Genomic DNA, 23915 nt, shown 5'->3' with positions numbered 1-23915 from the left:
ATGGATTTGGGTTCCTATTACTTTATATCCTCACCATCATTTGTTTTTATTTATTATAGCCATTCTGGTAGGTAAAAAATTACATCTTATTATAGTTTTGATTTGCATTTCCCTATTGAATATTATTTTTTCATGTCCTCATTAACAATTTGTATACCTTCATCTGTGAAATATCTCATCATATCTTTTTCCCATTTCTTGATTTCTCATTTTGTGCTGTTTATCTTATTGATGTGTAAGAGACTTTATTGGATGTGTGTTTACTATTATTGTATCACAGTCTATTTTGTTTGTTCATTTTTCATTTCACCTTCTCAGTGAGACCTTCCCTAGCCATAATATGTACAGTTGCAATCAGCCTACAACTGGCTATCACCATTTGCTTTCTTATTTTTTATTAATATTACATATCATCATCTAACATAATACAGGTTTTATTTATTTAATAATTTTGATGTCTTTGTCTCTTTATTAGAATGTAGTCTATGAAGAAAACATTTTTTAATCTCTCTGTCACTGCTTTGTACTTAACACATTGTAGGCTCTCATTATAATTAATCATTCTAAGAAAAGGATAGTTCAAGAAATTCAAGCAAAATAAATGTCCTTAAAATAACTGTGCATCATTCCTTTTTTTTTTGTATTGTAAAATAATAATACCCTCAGGTTTTTACTGGAGGGATGTGTATTTCCTTCTGAAAGTGTAGCTATTGAGTATTATAACTAACACATATAATATCAAATTATGTTAATAATTGTGATGCATTCATAGAAATATAGAATTTAATGCAATGCATAAGGACATATTGTGTATCTGTAAAATAATTTTGCTGTCCAAATAATTTTATTATGATTTTGTTTTTTAAACTCTTTTCATAAACAGATAAAATTGATCAGTATTCAGTAATGAACAAAACACCTATAACCTTTTGTCAAGCTTTAGAAAAATTAGTGTTATTGCCTTGTTCTTATCTTACAGCTAGTTCTACAACTAAATCAATCTTGAGTTTGTTTTTAGCTTCCTGCCTACTTAGGTTTAGAACCAATCTATTATGAGCTGTCTGAGGTTCTTTTCTGGATCCTAAAGTAATCTCATCCCTAATGCTTTCATACAGTAACCACTTAATCTTCTTCATAGAGTGGGCAGAATAACCTTACACTTTACTTTTCTAATAAAATGTTTCTTGGCTAAGAATTTCAAGTAGGAGAAGAACTGGGCTATCTCATTCGGGCACACATGAAGTACACACCCAGCTCATTCACAAATTAAACAGTTTTTGAATTGCTGGTTTTATTTAATGTGTATAAAAATCTATATTTTTAAAATCTCTTTTTAACACAAATAAAAAAGAGAGAAATAATTCTCGCTTCCTCTGTGGAGAACTTAAGGAAAGTAAGTAGATTTTTAAAAATTGAATTCTTTCATTTTACTGATGATAAATATGAATAAGTCACTTAAATTTTATATATCAATTCCGGCACTTAAAAAATGGAGATGACAATAATATTTAGCTAACCTATTGGGAACATGAATAATGTATGTTTGGTAATATTATATATTCTAAACTATTGAGCAAATACATGTTATGCTTTTTAAAACACCTATTGGAAGATTTTGAAACACATAGTTTACTAAACATTTGTTTTCTCAATTCACAGTTGATATGAAATGATCATAAAGCTACACTGTTTTATGGAGACCATTTAGTTTTCCAATAGTAGTGTCTGGTATATATAATAGAGGAACGAGAGACAGAAAGAGAGAGAAAGACAGAGAGAAAGGGACTCTATTAAGTTACTTGATGATAATCAAAATATTTAAATGAAAGCAATATTTTATAATAAGTTTTTAAATTTATTCTTCTTTATCCTCACATTCTGTTTGGTCTTGGAATATATATTTTTTAAATTAGTGTTCTTAAGTGTCATCATAAAGTGCAAGTTCACTAAATTCCTTATGATACCATGTTACCTTTGTCAAAAATATAGACACACACACACACACAGAGGTATGATAAAATTGAGTTAAGTTTAAAGAGTTTAACATAAATTTGGATACAATATTTCAGAATTGTTTCTCTTTATTTAACCAAGTTACAAATATAATTTCTCCAGGTTGACATAGACAGATAAGATTAATAATATAAGATTTGATTCTAGAAAAAAAATCTAAATCTAATTAACCTGAGTATGTGATCTCTTTTCACTTAATTTACATTTTCCTTCATGTAATGTATGTGTCCTAAATGCTTGAAACCACCTTATTCACTACAAATTTAACTAAAATACCCTACACATCATAAAGTTGAACTAACATTGTCTTTGAATTAGTGAAAAATAGCGTCATTTTCATAAATTTCTAGGCAAATAACATGCATTTCAGTATGGAAATGCAAATTTATTATCTTACAATTTAGTTTGCTTGCTAATTAACTTAAAATTACTTTTTTTCCCCTATGATACCATAGACATATTTTTGACACTATTTCCCTAGGCCCCTAAATTTATAGTTTGTTATATATTTTGTGGATAATATTTATTGAATAATTGAAATTTCTCAGAATAAGTTAAAGTATGGTGAGAAGATTTTTGATAGTATTTATTCAGAAGTTGAAAAGTCATCCAATTCATTTTCTTGAAACTGAACATTATAGTAAAAACTTTACAAGCAAATGTCTAGTAAAATTAAATCCAGAATTTTTTTCTTTCATTTTTAAAATTTTAGATTTCTTTTTTATTGAGTGACATCTATTTTGTTTTCTTTTTTTCACTGGAGTATAGTTGCTTTACAATATTGTGTTAGTTTATACTGTACAGCAAAATGAATCAGCTATACATATACTTATATCCCCTCTTTTTTGGATTTCCTTCTCATTTAGGTCACCACAGAGCACTGAGTAGAGTTCCCTGTGCTATACAGTAGGTTCTCATTAGTTATTTTTTTTATACATAGTATCAGTAGTGTATATATGTTAATCCCAATCTCCCAATTCATCCCAACCTGTCCATCTGCTTCCCCGTTGGTATCCATGTTTGTTCTGTACATCTGTGTCTCTATTTCTGCTTTGTAACTAAGATCGTCTATACCAATTTTTTCAGATTCCACATATATGAGTTAATATACGATATTTGTTTTTCTCTTTCTGACTTACTTCACTCTGTATGACATTTATTGATATAACATTATATAAGTTTCATGTTGTACATTACATGTCTACTTCTGTGTGCCCTACAACGTGCCCGCCACCAAAAATTTAGTTTCCATCCATCATTACAGTTGATCCCCTTCATTCATTTCACCCTCTCCAGCACCTTCAATTCTCTGTTCTCTGTTTCTACATATATTTTAAACCCAGAGAGCAGTTTATAACTGTTCTGAGAAGTATGCTATTATACATTTAAGGGTATTGTTCTGTAAATTGGCATTTTAAAAAGCATAAAATACAATGCTTTTTCTTTAAAGAATTTACATTAGCCCTAAAGAAAATCTTGTTTTGTGAGATTAGCTAATGTGGTTTTCACTCAGTAATACATCCCCCCAATTAAAACTGTTGAACAAGATTTCTTAAACAGTGAAAATGCATAATACCATATAGTCACTGTAATGCTAAAAGTATTTGCACAATTCTCTCATTCTCATGAATGTTTGTCCACTTTTCTAACATATATATTTGATGTGTTTTTCAAAAACATCTATGTCAGAAAACATTTCAAAGTATATTTTAAAATATTTACATACATCATATACCTAGCATAAACAATAAAACCCAAATGTTAATTCTTATAAATCATACTACTAATGAATCACTCAATTTATTCTAATAATTTCTCAAAAATGATAGTTTTTAATATTTTATATTAAGTAAAATACTTTATTATGCTAATAGCATAAAACTATTTTATTACAAAAACATTTTAAAAATAGACTGATTTTTATTCATAGAAAATTTCCAAAATATATAATTCTATTGATAAGATTATGTTAAAAGTAGAAAATGACCTGTTATGAATAGAAAGACACAGGACTAATTTCCATTTGGAAATGACTTGAGATCATCTTTAGAGGGCAGCACCTAACTAGGGAAAGAGGTATTTCAGGTCTAAGCAGGAATTTGAGTACATATTATAATGGCTAAAACTGGCAGTTAAAAGTTGATTGTCCATTAAACTATCACTTATTCACAATTCAAATATAAAAAGAGGCTAAACAACAGCATCTAATAGTAACCTAAATTTGTAATGCAGTTGCAAAATACACTTTTTTGAACATCACCAGAGGTTAAAAGCATATATATTTTGTCAATTAACATTGAAGCACATGGAGCAAATTTTCTTTATTCCTAGCATAGTAATACATAGCAACAGTAATTCATGCATTAACAACCATGTTTTATGAAAAAAAGAGAGTAGGAATGTATTTCACATTTAATTTGGATGATAGCAAAAGAATTGAAAAAAAGATACAAATAGTGATGTAAAATGAATGAGGCTCTTCCTATATTACTTTATAGTTTTAATGAGGCTAGAATTTTAAAACATGGGTCAGAAAACTTTTGCTCCATGTTACTTGAATTTAAAAAAAAGAATGATAGTTAAGAATTATACAGTGAAATATTTTAATAATTACTTTATTAAGCATGCTCACATTAATGAAGCAATTGTTCCATCACTCCATGATTGTGTAATGGGAATATCGTATCTGCATATAATCATTATTTCTGGAAATCCTTGATATGATAAAACAGTCTTCTGAACTTTTCTATACCCAATGACAATCCTTTTGTAAAGTTTTCAAACTATAAAAGACAAACTAAGACACTTCAAGAATTGTATAAACTGGACTCTAATAATCTTAGTGCTTAACATTAGAGACTGGGTGTGTTATTACTTATTTATGTATAAATGAATCACTTACACATATAATTAACAAATAATTTACTATCTCACCAGTAGATTATCAAAACTACCATACAGAGCAGACCCTCATCCATTTATCCATTCAACAAATATTTATGGAGCATGTACTCATGCTAAGCATTCCTAGGAGCTGCCCAAGACTTCACAATATAGGCTCCTGTCTCATGAAACATTAAATTACCAGTCTTCTCATTTTACTTTTAGATAGGATGTGTGTGTGTCTCTGTGTGTGTGTGTAGTGACAAATGGGTACAGAGGCAGTTGTTCTGACTGCCCCATCAAGAAAAAACCTTCTTGTTTCTTTAGCACAATGTGATAAATTTTACTCATATAATATTTTAACTAAGGTAGTAGAAAAAGCATTTTCTACAATATTCTGTGCTTATGCTGTTATCTGTAAAACCACTTAAAATAATTTTTATTTTAAAATGTGGCTAAATTTAAAAGATATAAATATGTCTACAGTATTCTAACCCTTAATCATACATTTTAATTGGCTGTAATAGCTTATTAAAAAAATGAAGACATATAATTAGCATAATAATTTTAAGGAAATCGATTAACTCACTTTTACTTTTATCCAGTTCTTTAATTTTAATTTAAAAATATATGGTTTTAAGGGCATTACTTATTAGTAGTTACAGCAACTAGCCTGGTTTAGAGATTTAAAAATCAGACATTATAGACTAATTATTACTGTTGTACAGATCTCTGCATTCAAATGAAGTTCCAGGCATGCATGTAAAACTAAGATGAAGATGAAAGGGAGTTTTATTAAGACATTTATCTCCATGAAAAAGGCAAAATCTTGGCCTTGTCAGTTCTCAAGTTTTTATTAAGTATCTATAAAATACAGATAAGCCTTTATGTTGTCAAAATATCAATTTTAATGGAATGCATGGAAGATCCAGGGTGAAGCTTAAATTTGAATAGCATGATATACTATGAAATTACTAAAAAAGAGCAGAGGTGTGCAAGTATATTTTATGCTGACCTTAGATAAATAGCCCCACAAATTATAAAGCAGCTATTTTTTTGACATGAAAGAAACTTCAGTCAGAAAAGAGAATAACATGTTTTGTTTGTTCCTTAATATTAGTCTGCAAAGCCAATGTATTTCTTGTCATATTATTATTATTATTATATTGCTTTACTTACCTTGAATGACTTACCTTGTGATTAACTTTTGAATTATTATTATTTTACATGTTATATTTTAATTCCAAGGTTTTCAAGGACTTTAAATACCATAAAGTTGAAGTCTTATTAAACTTTCTTCAACTTTATGGTATTTAAAGTCCTTGAAAACCTTGGAATTAAAATATAACATGTAAAATAATTTTGACATTTCTTCATTTGGCCTCTGTTATGCTGAACAATATTTGCAGCTGTGTAAACCATATGTTCTCCAGTATCTGTTGAAAGAAAGCTAGTATTTGTAACTTAAACCTGAAATGTTTACAGAAATTTTTGAACATTTCAATAGATGCATGAAGATTTTTATCTTACTTACTTGAAAACTATATTCAACAGAGTTGATTTCCCTCAGAATCTTCCCATGGTTTTGAAATTCTCATAAGCATGCCAACTTTCATTTCATTCACATCTTATGTGGCATCATATTAAACAAATCTTAAGGTCCCCTGATATTACTCTACTTCCTATTTTCTCATTGTCTTCTACTGATGACAAATATTGGCTACAGAAACTGTGGTTGCATAATGTGGTTAGGACGCTGTCCATGGGCCTCTTTATTGTTTAGGCAAAATACGTACATGGGAGGTTTAGACAGTTCCATTATGGGCAGAATGGCTCAATCTTCATATTTGGGCACTTCATTCTCTTCCACAAAGCCCCGCAAGGCAAAAGTTTTTCTAATGTTTTAATTGGCTTACCATATAAAAATTAATTGTATCAACCTGTGAACTGAACTCTCAGCACCATATGTTGCTTTGGAAGATAGTCTCTGATAATTTTATTTATTACCCTCATTAAGTGATCCGATAAACTTCATACAATCATGATCTGTCATTGCAGATAACATTTATTATGAAAGTATACAGACAGAGGGTGTCCTCACATCATTTAAAGAGGCCGTGTTATGTTTCAAATTGATACATAAAACCATGAACTGTGTCACCTGGTGGCTGTCCACTGACCAACAAAATCTGTTCCCAAATTTGTTAATTTCTCCATTGCTGATGCCCTGAAGACTGTTTTTAGTTGCATCCACTTTTTGGCTCGTTTAATTTTATTTGTTCTCATGATTTCAAGGATCTTAATTGCCATCCTTAGATCATTGCCTTATTTGCTGGCACCTTTATTTTAAACGGTCCATATCTGAATCTAGTGCTTTTTCTTTTACTTTACCCTGAAGCACTTCACTAACAGTGTTGCTGAAGCAGAAGCCACTAGGAATGAGCTAATATTCTATAAACTCTAGTGTGATAACAACCAGGGTCATACTCATGTGGTGAGCACCTATTGCTATGGGCTTACTCCAGATCAGGGAAAGTCGGTTTGGCAGACAAGACAAAAGCCCAAGTGGCTCATTGCTGGCAGTATTATCACTGCTTACATACATTCCTGGCCTTCTTTCTTTGGTTTCTATGTTACCACATATGTCTCCTATTCCTGCATGTTTTAACAATATTTTTCATTGCCATCCTCCTTAAACCAATCTTGAAAATTTACAGTTTCTCTAGATTCAACCTTAGTGTCTCTTTATCTAGACAATCCTAACTATCCCATATCTTTAAATTCCATCTGTAATTCTCCAGTTGAAAAATATCAATGCTAAACAGGGAGATCAGCTCGGTGCTTTGTGACCACTTAGAGGGGTGAGATAGGGAGGGTGGGAGGGAGACGCAAGAGGGAGGGAATACGGGGATATATGTGTACGTATAGCTGATTCACTTTGTTATAGAGCAGAAACTAACACATCATTGTAAAGCACTTATACTCCAATAAAGATGTTAAACAAAAAGAAAAATATCAATGCTAATTCCAGTTATTTTTCTGATTCCAAATCAAGATGGCAACTAACACTTCATAGCTTCTTTTGGTATCTTGAAATCAATTCAGACCCAGTCTAAACTGAAGTTGTTTTTACCCAACTGAGTCCTTACTAAGAGTCCTCTGTCTGTGAAAATGGCAGTATTATAACCAGAGACACTTATGCCACCCTTATATCCAGTAAATCACCAATTTCTCTCAACTTTTTCCTTTTATCCATACATGTCTATATATTCCCATTACCACTAGTTCAAGCTTTCATCATATTTTTTCCTACACTATTGTAATAACCCTCAAACTTATTTCAATATATCCATCTTTCTCAATGTCAATCAAGTTTTATAGAGCAGTCAATGTAATATTTTTTGGATAATAAGACAAAATTACCAATTCTCTTCTTTATAATACTCTCTAACAGATTGTTATTCTTAAGATAATTTTTAAAAAATCCTTAATATAGCCTAAAATTTCTGTATTATCTGGCTCTGTCTATTCCTTAGGCATCATATCATTTCATTATAAAATCAGGGATACTCTAGCTGTTTTGAATTCCTGGTAAGCAGCAGACTCCCCCTGGATTCAATGCTTTTGCACTTATTATTTCCTCTACCTTGAATATTGCTCCATTTGTCCTTAACCCTAATACTAACCCTTACTCTTTATGGGTTCAGATTCAAAGTCACTTTGTCACCAATGTTTTCTCTGATAGTTCCTGATACTATAAAAGGTCCATATTGTTTGCTCTTATTTCAAACTGTTTTCCCTCTTTTTGTTACCTATTAAATATCTATAATAATTTTTTTAAATTATTGATTTCATACATCTACCCCCAATATACTTAAATTCTACCAAAAAAGCCAGCCTTATCAGTGTCAGTATATGACAATTTGTCAAGCAATGTTTAGAAAATGAATGAATAACTGGATTATTACTTTTGTAATAACAAGCATTTCTACTTTGATAGAATATTAATGTTACATAAAATTTTTACTCTAAGTTACATCTAGAGTGTTTATTTCTATTTGAAAGAGAATATTTAAATATCGGCAATTAATCATAATAATGTTTCTTGTTTGAATTGCTGATGTTATAATGATAGGATGTGATGAGTACCTACATCATCCCAGGTTGAGGGATTCCTAAATTGAAGTTTAAGTGTAGGAATTGGCATTTGGCCTTCAGAGGCTTAGGCTAAAGCTGAATACAGATCATTTGGTCAAATTCTGAGACTGAAGCTGAACATCAGTGTTACAGTCCTTAATAAAAGTTACTTCTATGCATTGTTATATAAGTGGAATGTCGATTAGTGTTGATAAGGAAGAATTAACTTTTTATGTTTGTTTGAATGTTTTATGATGTAATGTCAGTGTCATTAAAGTGAAAAAATATTATGCTGAACAAAAAAAGATTCTAGCAGAGTTTTATTAAAAAGGACTGAAATGTAAAAAATTAATGAATGAATTATTTTGTCTATTTCTTACAATTCTATATCAGATCTCAGTGAGGGCAAAATAAAATCATACTTTGGCTGAGATTATTTATACAAATTTTTTACTGTAATTTCTACAATAATTTTATATACTACTTTGTATAATTAGGAATGACATGGAGATCACTCATTAGCAAATCCTTATTTTTTTATTCTCATAGTGAAAGTTCAGATGTGAAAATAGATCACAAATTCAATTCGATTTTGAAAAACACAATCAAAGAATCTAGTTGATCTTTGATTTGCTGGGGATCAGTTTCTGTTTCTACTGGTATAAACTCCATGAGAATGGAGATTCTTTTTTTCATATTCCCAGCACTTAGAATGGAGGATAGCATATGGTAAATACTGAATGAAAAGTTACTGAACAAATTACATGAATGTATTAATCATTAAAACATTTTAAATAAAGTATATTTAATATGGAATAGAGAAAATATACTTAGCATTTAGAGAGAAGTAGTAATTTGGCATAAGATTTCTCTCTGCCAGCCCTTTTATTTAATTGCCCAGAGTTGACTTTTCTCCAGTACATTTAAGCGATTATTATTTTTTTAATTATTTATAATTTTAAATGAAACATAAATAACAAACTACTTGTAAATATTCGAAATTGTCATTGTTAAATTATTGCTATGCAAATACCAGGGAAGAAAACCTGTGCAAATATCCACCTTTAGCTTCATATGTCAACAAGTACACATACACACTTCTAAAATACTATTACAATGTTAATGATGGAAAATTTTACTTACAAAGTTTTTATTGTTCTATAGGAGAATTTTGAAACCTTTAAATCATTGATCACTGAGAACATCACCATGTAGCTTCAGTATGATTGCATAGAACACAGATACTCAGTTCAGAATACTTTTCATGCAAGGAGAAAAAGAAAAATCAGAGTTTTTAATAAAAACTTTCAAGTGCAATAAATTAAAAAATATACTTTTAGTCACAATTAAAAATATGTACATGTAACATTACTTTTATTTCAATTTTATTTATTGATGATTAATGAAATTAAATCCTTTTTTCTCACTGTGATTTCCTTTTACCTGTCTTTAACTGCTACTTTCCTTTCAATCTTACAGTGGAGGATAATTGAAATTATGTCTATGACTTGGAAACTGACCAGTATTCTGAAATGTGAGTTACCTTCTTAGTTTTAATTATCATCTTTTTGTATACGTAATGTATTACTTTGAATACTATAAAGCAGTGGCATAATGGAAAGGAGACATATTACCAAACTGACACAGTCTTCAAACCCCCAGGCATCATCATTCATAAACTTTGAATGACAATGAGATAAGCCTATTTTCCTTTATAAAATGTACAAACTGCATTAAAAAAAAATTAAAGCGCCTCTAGCCAATTAGTTGTGTGCCTTTAACCCTTAGTATCATAATGGAACTGGAAAGAGAGCTTGTAGTAGTGTTTGGATGTCTCTGTAACTCCCCCCACTCATTTTTCTTAGTCCTCTCTCCATGTAAGTTTTATTCTACGAATATTTAAACAATAACTAAGGACAATTCTGTAGAATGTCCGTTTAAAAATAAAAATCACTTGCTTCTTAGCTGTTCCCTACTCACTTTGGAATAACTTCTGTTCTAATGACTGGAGAAATTTCTCTCAGTCTCCTAAATACTTTATCTGGTTCTAAAATCTCCAAGTTGAATAAGAAGACATTTTGGTCCAGCTACCAAATAGATATAAAAATATTCATTATAAAATTTGTCCCTACTCCCTTTGTAATCAGGGAAGGAATATTGGAAGCTTGTATAAATAAGATGGTTAAATATTGGGATTTGTGAGGAGGAACTTGTGGACTCAGGTACAGGCTTATGAGAGATAAATATATATTGTCCCTGTTAGTACTTTCCAGTCCATATTAATTGATATTTATGCATGCTCAAATATTAGGTTGTTGTTTCTGGAATGTGTATGTATACCTGTAAAAAAACAAGGTAATTTACTTGAGAGTAACTGAGATGATATCTAATTATATTCCTGTCCAGCTTGAATGTTAAAATGTCATAATTATTTTTAAGATAAAAGAAAATTGAGAGTCATTACCATTTTGAAATAAGACCAGGACATAGATTTATAGCAGAGAAGAAAACCATGAAGTAGATGAAATCAATAGATGTCAAGCACAAGAGAGATTCTTGTGACACTTTAAGAAAATTAGTGACTTTTAGCTATAGACAAAAGGACTTATAAATGTAATCTAAAAGGTTTCTCATTTAATTGACAAAGAAAATCTAAAAGCCTGGAGCGAAATGAGTATTAGATCATGAATTGCAAAATGCCACAAGCTATCTTAAAAAAAATTTCTAATTCGTAAATATATCCTTCGTTAAACTGGAATTGAGTGCCTCTCCTAAAATATATTAGAGTTGTTTTAAAAACTTTCTTCAATAATAATTTATTCTATATAAATGTCAGAAAATGTCAGAAAACAATCACCTGATCAATTCATGAGTATTTATCCTCATTATTACATACTTCAATTAAAGTATAAATACTTACTGTTTTTTCCTCATTTTAAGCCTATTTAAATTTACCTACATTACACCAATTCTTTTAATCTTCAACTTTGCTCTCAAGTTATTAATTTCTAGTCTGGAAAGTTATAAGGTAACCATAAAATTAATACAAACTATTGAATATTAATTATTTTACCCTTTCTGTCTGAGCTTCAATCTCCTAATTTGGAAAACAAAATGAGACAGCAAAAAAAGGCAAAAATGATAAATGTCCACCTCACCTAAACAAAGGCATGTGTCCCAAGTTAGACAATAATTTAATACTCTAAAATTTTAAATAATTAACAGAGTGAAGCCAGGGCCAAGAGGAAAATTATTGAAGATTATGTCTATATTATACTCTATCTATCATCTATCTATCCATCTATCTATCATCTATCTACCTATTTAGCCATCTATCTATCTATCTATCATCTATGAGGGAACAGTTCCTGTTACCTAAAACAGAAGCTGCACTAGATTCTGAACTATTTCTAAGACTTATCCTCAGTTCCCAGGAAATGTACGCACTGCCTGGTAACTCACAAAAAGTTGTTTTTTGCTTAATTATGCATAGTTGGTTTTTGGTGCTTATAACTGAAGAACTCCAGTTAATAATTTTGGAAAAATTTGCCTTATTCATTGACTTGTTAATTTATTATATACTTATTGTGCTCTTTTTGTAAACTGGATTATTCCAAGATGTTTGAACTATGGCATGGACAAATCATTTTAAACAAAGATAAATGGGTATTTTTTAACATTTAGATAGGAATCTCAGAGCCTTGCGTACAGTTGTTTGTATATATAGCTTTAAAAATAAGCCTATTTAATTAAAAAAATAATTGATTATATGCTCTGACTGTGGGAAATCTATTTACATCTTGAAAATGTTGAAGATAATAGAATAAACCTTGATTCACTTTCCCTAAACAAAGAGGTGATAATGTTCAAGACAAGGTCTTAGCTATTATTCTAGTGTTGGGTTTTAAAATTACTATGAAGACAGAGTTGTTACTGATTTCGTTCTAGATGCAAATGAGAATTCTATACCAACATATAATTTGAAAAGCGGAATATGACTTTTATGAAAACTGCATTCTTATGAAGCTTGACAGATCTACAATTTGGCTGAAAAATCTCCATTTTCAATCCTTCAACTATATAACTTTTACAATATAAAATAAAACAATAAATGCAATGTCAAGCCTCTCAAATGTTACTACTACGGTTTTTCCATGTTTTTGATTTTCATAGATGAAGTCACCCTTTAACAGTACTGATGGCATTTTTAAATGTGGAGAAATAAAAATGTACCATATTGCATTTTGTCCTATATAAGTCCATATATTTTATATTTTCTTTTAATTACTATAATTAAAGCTATAGAAAATATCGGTATTACCATGTAGTTGCATAGTGGTCAGTATTACACTCTAACAATATGTGCAATGTTCTATAATAGTGGTAAGTATTTTAATTGGTTTAGACATAATTTATTCTAGATCTATGATGTTTCTCATCATTTCATTCTGTCAACTTTTATAATTATACCTGAATTTTAAACACAGCATTTAAAATCTGTATTTTTGTTCTCTCCTAAAGTAGCAATTTCATGCAAATTTGCTTTGTTTATGAGAACAGAGCATATGCTTAGTTTTCTCCCAGGATGTTCTATAAATCTGATGAAGTTGGGAAGTAAAATTCCATTAGTACCACTACTCTAATTATAGTATTTATACTAACTTGTTTTGAACATATTGGATGATTAAACATATTTTTTCATATTATTTTATAATGATAAAATAATTACTTTTGTTCTAGAATATTAATTGCAGCCAAAAAATGTTGAAAAAAGTTATATGAAACCTTGTGTTCCTATTTTATTGCTATCCTTAGTTAACATAATGTCTTGATTGTAATTTTGTCCTGGATCCAGGGATGTCAGAAGTAGAAAGATGTTCTTCCCCTGGATTTTCAGCTACATCAAACAGTAAATTGTCATTTTCCTTAAGTCAGTTTTAGTTTTAGTCTGCCAATTGTAATCATTTTATTATTAAATAACATATCCATGTATAACCTTGACAGTCCTTATGGAAACTGAAATCCTGCTCTGTCAGTTAAGTGACATCTTTTAGTTTCTCTTATTTTGTGATCCTTACACTTACTTGCTAGCAAATCATCATATTCTGTACTGTCTCTCCTACTGTAAATACTAACCTATAGAGAAGAGCCCCCAATAACTTTTTTAATGACATCAGTGCCCCCTCAACTTCTTATAGCCTTGGTGTTTGGAGGATCGTCTAGATCTTCCAGTGAAACATAATCTCTGATGGGTCTTCTAGTCATTAATAACATTACTATATCCATTTGAGTAAGCACATATTTCTCTGTCATAGAGCCTATTCTTCCCTCTGTGGCAATTTAGGCATTTCAACTTCACTACGTTTAGTTTATTACTCTTTCCATGTTTCCAATTGCCTTCTCTTGTTCTCATCAGGTGCTGAATGCTGTAACTTGGGAAAATTGTCTCAAGTCAACAAATATTTCCTTAACCATTTTTATCTTTCGGCACTTTTGTTAAAAATCCTCAGAATCTTGTCTCATGGGTATGGGTTCAGCTTCTTCCACTCCATGCTGGCTAGAGCTTGCAGGTGATTTTCAGCCTTGAAGAAGAGTATTTTCATTATTAGTTTTATGTGTAAATTTTGAATGTGAGAATGGGCAACAGCTCCAGCAAAATAACTTAAGATTAATGATAGCGCACCACCAGTGCAATTAATTTACTGCACATTTTCCTCCAGTGTGAATGGTGAAAATGCAAAAGATGGATATCAAGTAATTAATAATTCAAGTATTTCATTTTTATTATTTATTGGTAGTTTAATACAGATGGCAATAAATCTCATAAATGAGGTTTAAAGAAAAGCACAGAACAAATATACTAAAATGTACTGAGGCTTCCTGTATATATATATATATATATAAATATTAGAAAATTATAGTTATCACTTTCAAATAAAACTGCATTTATAATATCAGATTAATATTAATAGATATATATTTTTGAAGTATTAATAGCTGATATAATAGCATGTTTTGTGTATTTGTGGGAAAACAATGTTAAAGAAATTTGCAAGAAGTACTAGGTAGATTATTTTGAGACTTTTGTGAATTTAATTTTAACCAAATGTCTCAAAAGAAAAATATTATGTAAAAATCTGAAAAAAAACCCAACACATTCTTTGTTAAAATAAAAGTTAAATTTTGAGCATTATGTTTAAATAAATTTTGCTACAATTTTCTCAATCCCTGTTTAGCTTTGGATGAGTTGATCTTTCTGGGAAATGGAGTTATTAAAACCAAATATTAGCATAGCATGTCTAGATTCCTTAACATACGTTATTTTACTTAGTTACCTAAATGCATATGATCTTATTTGGGACTCATTAAGAACAACATACTGAGTAGACATGTCATTATCATTCTACAACTTTTAAAGACAAAGATTTCAGATTAAGTAATTGATGCAAAATTACCAATTTAATAAATTGTAATGTCATAGATCAAACTTAAGACTTCCAAATTCATGTACAATTCATCTTTTGATAAACTATTGGGTGTCTTTATAAGCTCTAACTTACTGCAATCAGAATACTTGTAAGTATTAAAAATAGATTGTTTTAATCCTAAAATTATAAATAGATTTTTATGTGGATAACTTAGATGCATTGACACATTTCGTCATAGAGTAAATATTAACTGATATTTTTTATTAACATTCTTATGGACTTTTTCAGGAATCATGTCATAAATATTAACCCAAACAATAGCATAACATAATTAACAAATCTTAATGGTTTTAGTTATATATCATGTGTAGTTCTGAAATAAATCCTAAAATAAGTGGATCTGTTCCCTATTAAAAAACTTTCCCAACAATTTTTTTTTAAACCTAGCTCTTCTTTTTTTTTTTTTTAAACAAACCCTTAAAAAAATTAATTAATTAATGTTTTTATCTTTGGCTGCGTTGGGTCTTCGTCGCTGCGCAGGGCATTCTCTAGTTGCAGCAAGCAGGGGTTAGTCTTCGTTGCGATGCATGGGCTTCTCATTGTGGTAGTTTCTCTTGTTGAGAAGCACGGGCTTTAGATGTGTGGGCTTCAGTAGTTGTGGCTCGTGGGCTCCAGAGCACAGGCATAGTAGTTGTGGTGCATGGGCTAAGTTGCTCCACAGCATGTGGGATCTTCCTGGACCAGGGCTCGAACCAGTGTCCCCTGCATTGCCAGGCATATTCTTAACCACTGTGCCACCAGGGAAGTCCCTAGCTCTTCTTTTTTACTACCATATTAGAAGGCAAACTCTTCTTTTTCTCTTTCTTTATTCTCTCTTTCAGTGTGTTTGTTTGTGTGTGGAGTGTGTTTGTGCAATTTATATTCCGAGGTTGATCAACATATTGTAAAAATATATACTAATCTGATGTCACTTAAGCAATATGAAAATAATAAGGAAAAGTTTATAATAAAAAAATTGTCTTCACTATTCTTCCAGCATTAAAATTAAACAAGATGGGTCTTATGACTGCTTTCTTGTAACAAGGTACAACTTCACTCATCTAGTTTACATTTCATGTAATTGAATTGAGAGACTGAATATACAACAGACAATAGCTAGATGATATGTAAAAATAAAACTTTGACCCACAGCCTACAGCAAATTGCTCAAGAAACCAGCCCTCTACAATAAACAACCCAGGAAGCCAACCTGCTGTCACTTGGACATGAAGGAAGCCAGATTGCTATCTCTAGTGACAATTCAGAAAGCTAAACAGTAACTTCTCTAAGATTTGGGCCAAAATGGCCAGGGCTTATTCATAACTAACAACTTCCTAATTTTGTCCCCACTTCTTACTGAAAGCAACCAGAGAAAGCCAAATATGCACCCTTGACCAATCACATAGGATTCCCTACTTCTAGTTATACAACTACAGCTTTCACATGCCAACACCTTTAAATGAGGACATATTTGAAGCCTATCCTTTTTACCACTGAGAAGCTCTCCCACTCTTCTTCCTGTCTTTGAATCACTGCAACAAGCATATGATGGTGGTTGACTCTCTTATAAGTTCTAAATAAATAGCCTTTGCTTTGTTATTTTGTTGGTCTTTTATTTCTGTAGAATCTTCTTAAAATAGAGATTGCCACTCTTTCTTCAGAACATTTTAAACTTTCACCTTTATTTACAGTATTCAAAAGGCATATGTTTTTTGTACTGACAGCTTCTTCCCCAGTTTCTTCTAAGTAATATGTAAGTTGGCCTGCTGCATTTCTTCTTTTATGCCTGTACTCTTGAGACTTAATTTCAGAGGCTTCTCCAAGTTTTAAGGACAACCTGCCATTTTCATACTAGATTATGTAAAAGAAATAAAGGCCTCTGTCTCCCAAGGACCCCAGAGTGTATATATCCTTTGCATGACTCTAAAATTGAATATCCAATAGGAATGCAGAGCCTAGGATCCGAGGTTTGGAATTTCATCTCCTCCCTTTACTGGTTGTACTGCATTGCGCTAGTTGCTTAACTTTCTGTGGTTTCAACTTCCACATTTATTTGATTTGTTGTGAAGATTAAATGGGTTAGCTTACTTGAAGCAATTAAAACAATGTCTATCACACACTAATGTTGTTACTGAACAAAACGGGTTTGCTTGTCTAAAGTGCAGCAAAGCCCATCTACTGAGATCAGATTGTGGTGAAGGAAAGTACAGCATTTATTGCAAGACTCATGCTCAAAATACCCAAACTCCCAGATGACTTTCCAGGAAGGGTTTATAAAGGCAAGGTGAGGGAGAGGGTCAAAGAGTACCTGATGAGCCCGTGTACATCCTTCTGTTTGGTTGTTGGTGAGGTAACAGGGTGGTGTTTCAGGAATCTTAATTATCAATTTTCTAGTTCCAAACAGTCTAGAATCTACAAGCTAGTGGTCAGCATTCAATTAACTTATTCCATCTGGTGGGGGTTTTAGTATCTTCAAAACAACTCAAGGATTTGATTCAGGGTATTATCTATAGCCCTTGAGGAGGAACTAAAGGTCTTAGACTTTGTTTTATAGCTAAACTATTATTATTTTGTCTTGAATGATGGGTTTCCTTTGTTTCTGCATTTTCTCACTTCTCTGATTAATTTTGCTCTTTGGAACTCAGGGAAGGTCTAAGCTAAAGCTTTTCTACAAACAAGAGGCAGGAGGGGGACACAGGAGGGTCCGGCAGGGTCTTGCTCAGTTTCAATGTTAGAGGAAAAGAGATAGAAAAGAGCAACCATCATCTCATAACTTCATTTTCCCTCGTGACTTAATTTTCTTTCTTTTAAGAATGAACAGTTTTGTTAGATTCACCAGGACAGTACCACATAAACATGCCTCAAATTATGCCATGATCTTAATTTAAGAAAATTTCCATTAAAAATACATTTTCTTTAGGACACATGAAAGGTGTTAATCTTTTAAATGGCCCATAATTGAAATAATAATATCTAAGGCTTCAAGTAGAATGGTAACTTTAGGCAATGTAAATATTTTAAAAGTGAGAAAATTAAGGCTCAAATAAATTATGTAAAATGCCTAATATCTTGTTATAGTATCTTCAGTCTCTATTATTTTCCCATCATTTGAAAGAGCTACAAAACAAGGGAAGGTACTTATTGTTTGAATATTCTGACATTTTTAAAGCATTAAGAGAATGTTAAGCAAACAAGCATATTTTAATGATATTATTCATTTAATATAGTATTTTCTTAAATTCTAAAGTGAGGTCAGAATTTTAAAAGAATAAAACAAGAGCCCATAATTTTGTAAAATTTAACTTTTATTTTGTAATGTTCACCAAGTATAGTGTTAAAATATAAACTGAAGCATATTAAAATTTTAAGTTTCTTTGAGCAAAAATCCATTTGAATAGGGCAATACCAAACCGGAAGTTGTAAGGAGTACTCCACCCAAAGGAACTAAGGAGAGAGATATTTGTAGGAAAAAAATGATGCAGAATAAGGAAATGATTGGTTGGCTACAGCTTAAAGCCCATTTGGTTTTTGGGGACTGGTAGCTTTTTTTTTTTTTAACACCTTTATTGGGGTATAATTGCTTTACAATGGTGTGTTAGTTTCTGCTTTATAACAAAGGGAATCAGTTATACATATACATATGTTCCCATATCTCTTCCCTCTTGCGTCTCCCTCCCTCCCACCCTCCCTACACCACCCCTCCAGGCAGTCACAAAGCACCAAGCTGATCTCCCTGTGCTATGCGGCTGCTTCCCACTAGCTATCTACCTTATGTTTGGTAGCGTATATATGTCCATGCCTCTCTCTCGCTTTGTCACAGTTCACCCTTCCCCCTCCCCATATCCTCAAGTCCGTTCTCTAGTAGGTCTGTGTCTTTATTTCTGTCTTACTCCTAGGTTCTTCATGACATTTTTTTTTCTTAAATTCCATATATATGTGTTAGCGTACAGTATTTGTCTTTCTCTTTCTGACTTACTTCACTCTGTATGACAGACTCTAGGTCTATCCACCTCATTATAAATAGCTCAATTTCGTTTCTTTTTATGGCTGAGTAATATTCCATTGTATATATATGCCACATCTTCTTTATCCATTCATCCGATGATGGGCACTTAGGTTGTTTCCATCTCCGGGCTATTGTAAATAGAGCTGCAATGAACATTTTGATACATGACTCTTTTTGAATTATGGTTTTCTCAGGGTATATGCCCAGTAGTGGGATTGCTGGGTCATATGGTAGTTCTATTTGTAGTTTTTTAAGGAATCTCCATACTGTTCTCCATAGTGGCTGTACCAATTCACATTCCCACCAGCAGTGCAAGAGTGTTCCCTTTTCTCCACACCCTCTCCAGCATTTATTGTTTCTAGATTTTTTGATGATGGCCATTCTGACTGGTGTGAGATGATATCTCATTGTAGTTTTGATTTGCATTTCTCTAATGATTAATGATGTTGAGCATTCTTTCATGTGTTTGTTGGCAGTCTGTATATCTTCTTTGGAGAAATGTCGATTTAGGTCTTCTGCCCATTTTTGGATTGGGTTGTTTGTTTTTTTGTTATTGAGCTGCATGAGCTGCTTGTAAATTTTGTAATTTTGTAATCCTTTGTCAGTTGCTTCATTTGCAAATATTTTCTGCCATTCTGAGGGTTGTCTTTTGGTCTTGTTTATGGTTTCCTTTGCTGTGCAAAAGCTTTGAAGTTTCATTAGGTCCCATTTGTTTATTTTTGTTTTTATTTCCATTTCTCTAGGAGGTGGGTCAAAAAGCATCTTGACTGGTAGCTTTTAGGTTTTGGATTACTTACATAGACTGCCAGGGCATCAGAGCCACTTCAGTCTACTGGCCCCCTTACTAATTAATTTAACAATAGGAAAGAATAATCCTAATTTAAAGTGACTATTCTTTATAAATCAAAAGTATTTAAGCATATATTTACATTTAGAAAGTATTATGTGATCTAAATTGACCTAATTAGTGGAGAAGTAAAGAGTTGCTAAAGTTGACACTTAAAAATAATAAAAGGTTTGAAAGCAAGACCATGTCTTCTTGAGAGAGTAATATTCATAAACTTCAAGTAAAGTTCAAAGTATAATCAGAATTCCATATGAAATAAAGGCATCAATCAAAGTAACTATTAGGAATCCATGACTAGAGATGGTAATAGAAAATATAATTGAATGTCACAAAGAAATATAAGGAAATATGAAGCAGAGGCAGAAGATTTTGAGAAAGACAACAGATAAAAATGAAATTCTGGAACTGTTCTGGAATTTTACTTTTCAAGTTTACTTAGGAAATTGGTTAGCAATTTTTGGCAGTGTTTCTCAGAAAGTTGGACCAGAATTAGCATGACAAGAACACCAGTGACATGTAAATGTGTATAGAGACATACTTTCAAAAGCCAGCAGGAAATCTAAGGTTACGAATTCTACTTATAAAGATAATTTGATTTTCTACTCTATCTCATAGGATATGAAATGCTTTTTGATAAAAGTTTCTTTCCTAGGTTCAGGCACAATATCACACAACTGCAGTAGAAACAAAAAAAAAATCCTAGTTTGAGATCTAAGGAATTTCAGACAATATATGAACTTAGGATAATAGCGAAAGTATATGGGTTATGCTAGGGACTCAATGTTTATTTGTTGTTTTGATGATGTATAAATATGCTGGATTTTGTTTATAAACATAAAATATAATGACAACTAATTAATATTTGAATTAGTACACCATCTTCAATAATTATTGGCTATGTATTACTTACCCTGATACCTCTCATTGTTCAGATATAATATTTTAATGTTTTTAGAGAAGTTATCCATTTTTAATAAAAATACAAATAAATACATATACTAGTTGAAATAAGCACTTGTTTCATTTATAAATATATCATTTAATGGAATTCCTCAGGTCATGTAATTCCAGAACTTTACGAAACTTTAAATTTCTCGTATTAAGAATTATGAAAGGAGCAAACTGTGGTGCTGTAAGGACAAAGAACAAGCTAAACTCAAAGGGCCAATATTGCCGGAACACAGTTACAGGACTCTTATCACTCTGTCACATTGTGACCATTACAATGTCCCAGAGCCCTCCCAAGCAGCATGCTCTGTCCCTTTCCTGTCCCATATAAGGAAAGGTATTTGTCCCATTCTTCTCACGCTCTGCACACTGGAAGTATACATACCCTGCCCAATCAGCAGATGACTCGCAGATTCCTTTGTTCCCTGGCTATAAAACCAAACCAGTAACCCTTGCTCGAGGTCATCTCTCCCTGGCTATCAGGAATTCAGCTGTTCTAGCAGCGACACTTCCTTTTAATAAGCTCTATCTTTTTTTCATTCTGCTTTGTGTCTGGAAATTCTTTTCCAACCGACGTTCGGACCACATTCATTGGAGGTTATAGTGCATAGTTTCCTTTTCTTGTAACATCTTTTCTGGTTTTGGTATTAGATTAATGCTGACCTAGTGGAATGAGTTAGAAAATATTCTGTTTCTATCCTCTGAAAAAGATTGTAGAGAATTGGTAAAATTTCTTCCTTAAATGTTTTGGATGATTCACCAGTGATGCATCTGGGCATAGTGCTTTCTGTAGTGGAAGTTTATTCTTGATTCTTTCTCTTTAATAGATAAGGAGCTATTCATATTTTTATTCTTGTGTGAGTTTTGACAGGTTGTGTCTTTCATTGAATTGATCATTTCATCTAGATTATCAAATTTGTGAGCACAGCCTCATTCATAGTATTCCTTTATTATCCTTTTGATTTCCATTGGATCTTTAGTGATGATCCCCTTTCGTTTCTGCTATTAGTAATTTGTGTCCTCTGTCTTTTTTCTTATTTGGCCTGACTAGAACCTAATTGATTTCATTAATCCTTTTCAAGAACTATCTTTTGGTTTTGTTGATTTCCTTTCAAATTGATTTTCAGTTTCAATTTCATTATTTTTTATCTGTCAAATGATGAGAGATTAAAATGCTTACATAGGTGAAAGTAAATGGACACTACCTTAGCTTGCTGAAATTAATCTTCCTTGATTTTAATGGAAATTTGTCAATAGCTATCAAAGTATAGGTGAAGGAGGAAAACCCCTAACTTGAAAACATAGGTTTGTAATTCAAAATTCAAAACATAAGGTTAAGTAATTATGATTTTAGTGAAATATGAGCTATACAATATTATTTTATTATTAATTTCAATGGATAAATGACAATAAAATTATTTAGTGCTGTAAAAATTGCAGTGTTATATGTATGATATCATTCACATAACAACATTTTATTGTAATAAAATAAGTCCAAATGGCTAATTGGCAGCATTTACTTTTGGCATACATTACTTTCCTTGAATATTATCCTAGTTTTGTTTTAAGGTGCATAAATTAAATTTATAATTAAGAAAAATATGATTGCTTTTATTAAAAAAACAATGAAAGTAGCTCAGATGCTGAGCAGAAAGTAGTTAAGAAATCAACATCATTGACATTCACTGACTCTGATAATAATAATGGATCTAGAAAGAAATACAGAAAATTTTATGCAGAGATTGTCTTCAGCTAATGTGATTAAATAAATTTACTATTTTTTATTTTATTTAATTTTCCTTTCTCTGGAATTGTGTGCTTTTCACTTAAAGTGATGTCTCTTACACATTTTGTTCCAGCACATGTAATGGTGTGTGTACAAACCTGATATCTGACTACCTTGGCATAGATCCCAAGTCAGCCACTCATTAATTATACAACCTTAGCAGATTATCTAACCTCTATAAACCATTATTTTCTTATCTATAAGCAGGAACATAATTTTATTTACTCACAGGATTGTTCTGAGGACTAAATATGGTGCTTTCTTTAAAATGAGATATGTGCTCCTCAAGTACATGAGAATTTTTTAATGATTATTTGGCAATGGAAAGCATTAGGGAAATATATTTCCAGAATTTCATATTCCATATACTCATTCCTAATAATCACCTGCCAGAAACGTTCCTGTGTGTTCTCTTTTCCAAACTCAGCTGTCATAAACTGAAGTCCAGACCCCAGACTTTACAAACAAGGAATGCCTCTAACCTCATTATGGTGATTTGTTCTGAGGTGTTAAATTAAATGTAGACACAGGAGAAACTTTTAAAATATTGATACAGTTATCAAGAAAGTGAACTACACTAACTATTGGGTAACAAGATATTTTGTAAGTCGGGCAGATTTTTGGTTGTTTGTTTCAACATAATTGAAGGAGGACTTCATCTATGCTACCAGTTGATAGGTCAATAGGCATACATTCTGGTAACTGATCACCATATAATTTTTGGCATATAACATTTTAATTCAAAGATTGAGAAATGGCTATACTCAAACACCTTCCATTTCTATCCACTTATTTAAATAATTTTTTTAAAGAACTTGCTTATTTCTC

Source organism: Grampus griseus (assembly GCF_964374135.1).
Source record: "Grampus griseus genome assembly, chromosome: 18".
In the NCBI taxonomy this organism is placed as follows: Eukaryota; Metazoa; Chordata; class Mammalia; order Artiodactyla; family Delphinidae; genus Grampus; species Grampus griseus.
The sequence above is the reverse complement of the archived record's forward strand: the minus strand, read 5'-3'. Positions refer to the sequence as shown.